Raw genomic sequence first — 7,845 nt, 5'->3', positions numbered from 1 at the left:
TCATAAGCTTCTTCCTCAGATGAAGCTTCCTTAGTACTGCTTGGTGCATTTTGCATTCCAGACAGACTTTGAGAAATCATATTGACTTGTTGAGTCAATATTTTGTTCTGAGCCAATATGGCATTCAGAGTGTCAATCTCAAGAACTCCTTTCTTCTGACTAGTCCCATTGTTCACAGGATTTCTTTCAGAAGTGTACATGAATTGGTTATTTGCAACCATTTCAATTAGCTCTTGAGCTTCTGTAGGCATCTTCTTCAGATGAAGAGAGCCTCCAGCAGAGCTATCCAAAGACATTTTGGATAGTTCAGAGAGACCATCATAGAAAATACCTATGATGCTCCATTCAGAAAGCATATCAGAAGGACACTTTCTGATTAATTGTTTGTATCTTTCCCAAGCTTCATAGAGGGATTCTCCTTCCTTCTGTCTGAAGGTTTGGACTTCCACTCTAAGCTTACTCAATTTTTGAGGTGGAAAGAACTTTGCCAAGAAGGCATTGACTAGCTTTTCCCAAGAGTCCAGGCTTTCTTTAGGTTGTGAGTCCAACCATGTCCTAGCTCTGTCTCTTACAGCAAAAGGAAATAGCATAAGTCTGTAGACCTCAGGGTCAACCCCATTAGTCTTGACAGTGTCACAGATTTGCAAGAATTCAGCTAAGAACTGATGAGGATCTTCCAATGGAAGTCCATGGAACTTGCAATTCTGTTGCATTAGAGAAACTAATTGAGGCTTAAGCTCAAAGTTGTTTGCTCCAATGGCAGGGATAGAGATGCTTCTCCCATAGAAGTCGGGAGTAGGTGCAGTAAAGTCACCCAGCACCTTCCTTGCATTGTTGGCATTGTTGTTGTTTTCGGCTGCCATGTGTTTTTCTTCTTTGGAGAATTCGGTTAGGTCCTCTACAGAGAATTGTGCCTTAGCTTCTCTTAGCTTTCTCTTCAAGGTCCTTTCAGGTTCAGGATCAGCCTCAACAAGAATGCCTTTGTCTCTGCTCCTGCTCATATGAAAGAGAAGAGAACAAGAAAATATGGAATCCTCTATGTCACAGTATAGAGATTCCTTGAGGTGTCAGAGGAAAAGAAAATGGAAGGCAGAAGTAGAAAATTCGAACTTATCAAGAAAGATGGAGTTCGAATTTTGCATTAAGGAATAGTGTTAGTCCATAAATAGAAGGATGTGAGAAGAGGGGAAGCAATTTTCGAAAATTAAGTAAAAGATTTTGAAAACATTTTGAAAAACCCTAGTTGATTTTCGAAAATAAAAGTGGAAAAGAAATCAAGTGATTTTTGAAAAAGATTTTGAAATTAAAAATCAAAAAGATTTGATTGGAAGTTATTTTGAAAAAGATGTGGTTAAGAAGATATGATTGAGAAGATATGATTCGAAAGACATTTTAAAAAGATTTGATTTTGAAAATTAATAACTTGCCTAACAAGAAAAGATATGATTCAAACATTAAACCTTTCTCAACAGAAGAGGCAACATACTTGGAATGTTGAATCAAATCATTGATTGATAGCAAGTATCTTTGAAAATGGAAAGAAATTGAATTTGAAAAAGATTTGATTGAAAAGATTTGATTTGAAAAAGATTTGATTTTGAAAAATTTTGAAAACTTGAAAAAAAATTTGCATTGAAAACAAAATCTTCCCTCTTGTGCCATCCTGGCGTTAAACGCCCAGAATGGTGCACATTCTGGCGTTTAACGCCCAAAACTATACCTTTTTGGGCGTTAAACGCCCAACCAGGTACCCTGGCTGGCGTTTAAACGCCAGTCTGTCCTTCTTCACTGGGCGTTTTGAACGCCCAGCTTTTTCTGTGCAATTCCTCTGCTGTATGTTCTGAATCTTCAATTCTCTGTATTATTGACTTGAAAAGACACAAATTAAAAATATTTTTGGATTTTTAATAATAAGGAATGATCAAAATGCAACTAAAATCAAATGACAATGCATGCAAGACACCAAACTTAGCAGTTTGTATACTACTGACACTAACAAAATGAGAATGCACATGAGAAACACAAAACATTCAAGTCAAGAGAAATTAAAGATCAGAGTAATGAAATCATCAAGAACATCTTGAAGATCACTTAAGACACATGAATGAATGCAAGAAGAACAGAAACATGCAATTGACACCAAACTTAAAATGAGACTCTAGACTCAAACAAGAAACATAAAATATTTTTGGTTTTTATGATTTTGTAATTTTTTTTGTGCTTTTTCAAAAATTATGTAGAAAAGAAAATAAAGGTATCAAAATTCTTAATGAGAATTCCAGGAATCATGCAATGTTAGTCTAAAGCTTTAGTCTAAAGAAATTAGACATGGCTAGCCAAGCTTCAGCAGAACATTGCATTCAAGAGCTAAATTGATGAAGATCAATCAGCTTTGGTGATGATAAGAACATCACCTTGAAACACTAGAATTCATTCTTAAGAGTTCTGAAGAAAAAATACCTAATCTAAGCAACAAGATGAACCGTCAGTTGTCCAAACTCAACAATCCCCGGCAACGGCGCCAAAAACTTGGTGCACGAAATTGTGATCAATACTTTTTCACAACACAAATGATCCCCGGTAATGAATCCAAAAACTTGGTGTTCAATACCATGGCATAAACACAACTTCGCACAACTAACCAGCAAGTGTAATGGGTAAGTAATAAACCTTACGCGAGTAAGGGTCGATCCCACAGAGATTGTTGGTATGAAGCAAGCTATGGTCACCTTGTAAATCTTAGTCAGGCAGACTCAAATGGATATAGGTGATAAACGAATAAAGCATAAAGATAAAGATAGAGATACTTATGTAATTCCTTGGTAGGAACTTCAGATAAGCGTATGAAGATGCCTTCCCTTCCGTCTCTCTGCTTTCCTACTGTCTTCATCCAATCCTTCTTACTCCTTTCCATGGCAAGCTTAAGCAAGGGTTTCACCGTTGTCAGTGGCTACCTCCCATCCTCTCAGTGGAAATGTTCAACGCACCCTGTCACGGCACGGCTATCCATCTGTCGGTTCTCGATCAGGCCGGAATAGAATCCAGTGATTCTTTTGCGTCTGTCACTAACGCCCCGCCCTCAGGAGTTTGAAGCACGTCACAGTCATTCAATCATTGAATCCTACTCAGAATACCATAGACAAGGTTAGACCTTCCGGATTCTCTTGAATGCCGCCATCAGTTCTAGCCTATACCACGAAGACTCCGGTTAAAGAATCCAAGAGATATTCACCCAATCTAAGGTAGAACGGAGGTGGTTGTCAGTCACACGTTCATAGGTGAGAATGATGATGAGTGTCACGGATCATCACATTCATCAAGTTGAAGAACAAGTGATATCTTAGAACAAGAACAAGCGGAATTGAATAGAAGAACAATAGTAATTGCATTAATACTCGAGGTACAGCAGAGCTCCACACCTTAATCTATGGTGTGTAGAAACTCCACCGTTGAAAATACATAAGAACAAGGTCTAGGCATGGCCGTGAGGCCAGCCTCCCAAGGTGATCAAAAGATCTAAAGAACAAAAGATTCCAAAGATCCGAAGATTTAAAGATCAATAGTAAAAGGTCCTACTTATAGAGAACTAGTAGCCTAGGGTGTACAGAGATGAGTAAATGACATAAAAATCCACTTCCGGGCCCACTTGGTGTGTGCTTGGGCTGAGCATTTGAAGCATTTTCGTGTAGAGACTCCTCTTGGAGTTAAACGCCAACTTTTATGCCAGTTTGGGCGTTTAACTCTCATTTTGGTGCCAGTTCCGGCGTTTAACGCTGGGATTTCTGAGGGTGACTTTGTACGCCGGTTTGGGCCATCAAATCTTGGGCAAAGTATGGACTATCATATATCGCTGGAAAGCTCAGGATGTCTACTTTCCAACGCCGTTGAGAGCGCGCCAATTGGGTTTCTGTAGCTCCAGAAAATCTACTTTGAGTGGAGGGAGGTCAGAATCCAACAGCATCTGCAGTCCTTTTTGGTCTCTGAATCAGATTTTTGCTCAGGTCCCTCAATTTCAGCCAGAAAATACCTGAAATCACAGAAAAACACACAAACTCATAGTAAAGCCCAGAAAAGTGAATTTTAACTAAAAACTAATAAAAATATACTAAAAACTAACTAGATCATACCAAAAACATACTAAAAATAATGCCAAAAAGCGTACAAATTATCCGCTCATCAGGAGGCAAATCATTTTTACGAAAGAGCACAACCTGAAGAATGAGATGGCCACTAGGATAAATAAGGTGGTTGAGTTCCTTTCATTCTATTTCTATTCCATTCGTATTTTATTGTCTTCTGTTTTCTGTTACTTTGATTGCCTGCTGATGACATGTCACCATGTCATGTTTTTCTATGCTTTTTCATACAATAAATTGATGATTAATACTTAAATATTGCATTCTTTTGTGCTTAATTGGAATATTTCCTTGATCTTTTAATTTTATAAATCTTGTAGGAAATAAGAAGAAAAAGAAGCAAAGAAGCACAAAATAAGCTAAAAAGGAGAAAAAAAGAGCTTTGGGGCACACTTAGAAGTTGGAGCACACTTTGGAGCCTTAGGCCACGCTTTTAAAAGCGTGGCCCATGACCAAATTAAAGGAGAATAGGCAATCAGCACACAATGCTCCGCTCTTGCCAAGAGCAGAGCATCATCGTGATGCAATTTCAACTTGGAAGCAAGAATTTTCACTAAGTTAAGCTTGGGCGCTCACAGCATGACTATGCCTCCTTCAAAAGGCTATAACTTGAGCTACAGACGTCCAATTGATGTGCTTCTAGTTGCGTTGGAAAGCTGGTATTCAGAGTTTTCCAACGATATATAGCAATCTATATTTTGCATACAATTGAGGCATGAGTGAAAGGCATCTTTAAGGGCAAAAAATAAGCAAAAATAAACCAAAGTGCTTCCACCAAGGCTCGAAGAGGGAGACACAAGGAAACCAAGGAAGTAGCACTCTCAAGGAGAGCATTGTCGTGCTCTCACCCAAAGAAAATGCAAGAAAATTGGCGTGGAGTGCTTTCACCAAGGCTTGAACCTGGAACCTCACCCAAGCAAAAGCAATGCTCCGCTCCCCACAAGAGCAGAGCGCTACTTCCCTTATTCCTTGGTGCATGAGGCACAACTTGACACGGCCTAGGGAAGCATATCACGCACAATTTGGCACGGTCAAGGAGCTTTGCGCGCACAAGACACACCACAAGCAGTAATGCTCCGCTCTCCACAAGAGCAGAGCATCCTCTTGGGAGCAACTTGGGCTGAAATTCAATTAAAAATCCAACTTAATTCATTTCTTCACAAATTGAATCAAGGCCAACCAAACCCATTTCTCCTCAAATCCAAAGCAAGCAAAGCCCACATCATCACTGGTGGACGAAATTGTGATACAATAATTCTAGGCACTGTTAGAGAAGCTTTTTCTTTCCACAACTCCATTCAACTTAACCAGCAAGTGTACTGGGTCATCCAAGTAATACCTTACGTGAGTAAGGGTCGATCCCACAGAGATTGTTGGTATGAAGCAAGCTATGGTCACCTTGTAAATCTCAATTAGGCAGATTAAATAGTTTTGGGTTTCGAAAATTAATAATAAAAAGAAAATAAAAAGGGATAGAAATACTTATGTAAAACAATGGTGGGAATTTCAGATAAGTGTGTGAAGATGCTGTACTCCTCTCGTATCTCTATTTTCTTATTACATTCATCCAATCCTTCCTACTCCTTTCCATGGCAAGCTGTATGTAGGGCATCACCGTTGTCAATGGCTACATCCCATCCTCTCAGTGAAAACGTTCCTATGCTCTGTCACAGCACGGCTAATCATCTGTCGGTTCTCAATCAGGTTGGAATAGAATCCCTTGATTCTTTTGTGCTTGTCATCACGCCCAGCCTTCAGGAGTTTGAAGCTCGTCACAGTCATTCAATCCCAGAATCCTACTCGGAATACCATAGACAAGGTTTAGACTTTCCGGATCCTCATGAATGCCGCCATCTATCTAGCTTATACCACGAAGATTCTGTTGGGGAATCTAAGAGATATGCGCCCGGCCTAAGGTAGAACGGAAGTGGTTGTCAATCACGCGCGTTCATAGGTGAGAATGATGATGAGTGTCATGGATCATCACATTCATCAAGTTAAGTATAACGCATATCTTGGAATAAGGATAGAAGAGAATTGAATAGAAAGTAATAATAATTGTATTGAAACTTGAGGTACAGCAGAGCTCCACACCCTTAATCTATGGTGTGCAGAAACTCCACCGTTGAAAATACATAAGTGAAAGAGGTTCAGGCATGGCCGAATGGCCAGCCCCCTGAATGATCAAGAGACCGAATGATCAAAGACTACAAAGTCAAAAGATTAAACTGTCAAAAGATGTCTAATACAATAGTAACTTATCCTATTTATACTAGACTAGCTACTAGGGTTTACATGAGTAAGTAATTGATGCATAAATCCACTTCCGGGGCCCACTTGGTGTATGCTTGGGCTGAGCTTGATCTATCCACGAGCTGAGGCTTTTCTTGGAGTTGAACTCCATGTTATGACGTGTTTTGGGCGTTCAACTCCGGATCATGACGTTTTTCTAGCGTTTAACTCCAGATAGCAGCATGTACTTGGCGTTCAACGCCAAGTTACGTCGTCAATTTCCGAATAAAGTATGTACTATTATATATTGCTGGAAAGCTTTGGATGTCTACTTTCCAACGCCGTTGAGAGCGCGACAATTGGAGTTCTGTAGCTCCAGAAAATCCATTTCGAGTGCAGGGAGGTCAGATTCCAACAGCATCAGCAGTCCTTTTGTCAGCCTTTTTCAGAGTTTTGCTCAAGTCCCTCAATTTCAGCCAGAATTTACCTGAAATCACAGGAAAATACACAAACTCATAGTAAAGTCCAGAAATGTGAATTTAACATAAAAACTAATGAAAACATCCCTAAAAGTAGCTCAAACTTACTAAAAACTACCTAAAAACAATGCCAAAAAGCGTATAAATTATCCGCTCATCACAACACCAAACTTAAATTGTTGCTTGTCCCCAAGCAACTGAAAATCAAATAGGATAAAAGAAGAGAATATACTATAAATTCCAGAATATCAATGAATATTAATTATAATTAGATGAGCGGGACTTGTAGCTTTTTGCTTCTGAATAGTTTTGGCATCTCACTTTTTCCTTTGAAGTTTAGAGTGATTGGCGTCTCTGGGAACTTAGAATTTTGGATGGTGTTATTGACTTTCCTAGTTAAGCATGTTGATTCTTGAACACAGCTACTTATGAGTCTTGGCCGTGGCCCTAAGCACTTTGTTTTCCAGTATTACCACCGGATACATAAATGCCACAGACACATAACTGGGTGAACCTTTTCAGATTGTGACTCAACTTTGCTAGAGTCTCCAGTTAGTGGTGTCCAGAGCTCTTAAGCACACTCTTTTTGCTTAGGATCACGACTTTAACCACTCAGTCTCAAGTTTTTCACTTGGACCTTCATGACACAAGCACATGGTTAGGGACAGCTTGATTTAGCCGCTTAGGCCTGGATTTAATTTCCTTGGGCCCTCCTATCCATTGATGCTCAAAGCCTTGGATCCCTTTTACCCTTGCCTTTTGGTTTTAAGGGCTATTGGCTTTTTCTGCTTGCTTTTTCTTTTTCTTTCTATTTTTTTTCGCCATTTTTTTTCACAAGCTTTTGCTTTTTCACTGCTTTTTCTTGCTTCAAGAACCAATTTCATGATTTTTCAGATTATCAATAACATTTCTCTTTGTTCATCATTCTTTCAAGAGCCAACAATTTTAACACTCATAAACAAAAATATCAAATGACATATGCACTGTTCAATCATTCA

General features: G+C 39.1%; 1 non-coding gene across 1 annotated transcript; it reads left to right on the top strand.

Moving 5' to 3' along the window:
- Positions 1-350: 350 nt before the first annotated feature.
- LOC112793885 (small nucleolar RNA R71) lies at positions 351-458 on the top strand. Its single transcript, XR_003198573.1, has one exon. It is a non-coding gene; the product is annotated as a small nucleolar RNA R71 (small nucleolar RNA).
- Positions 459-7,845: the final 7,387 nt, after the last annotated feature.

Source organism: Arachis hypogaea, chromosome 3 (genome assembly GCF_003086295.3).
Source record: "Arachis hypogaea cultivar Tifrunner chromosome 3, arahy.Tifrunner.gnm2.J5K5, whole genome shotgun sequence".
NCBI classification, from domain to species: domain Eukaryota; kingdom Viridiplantae; phylum Streptophyta; class Magnoliopsida; order Fabales; family Fabaceae; genus Arachis; species Arachis hypogaea.
This window is presented reverse-complemented; position numbering and strand designations above follow the sequence as displayed.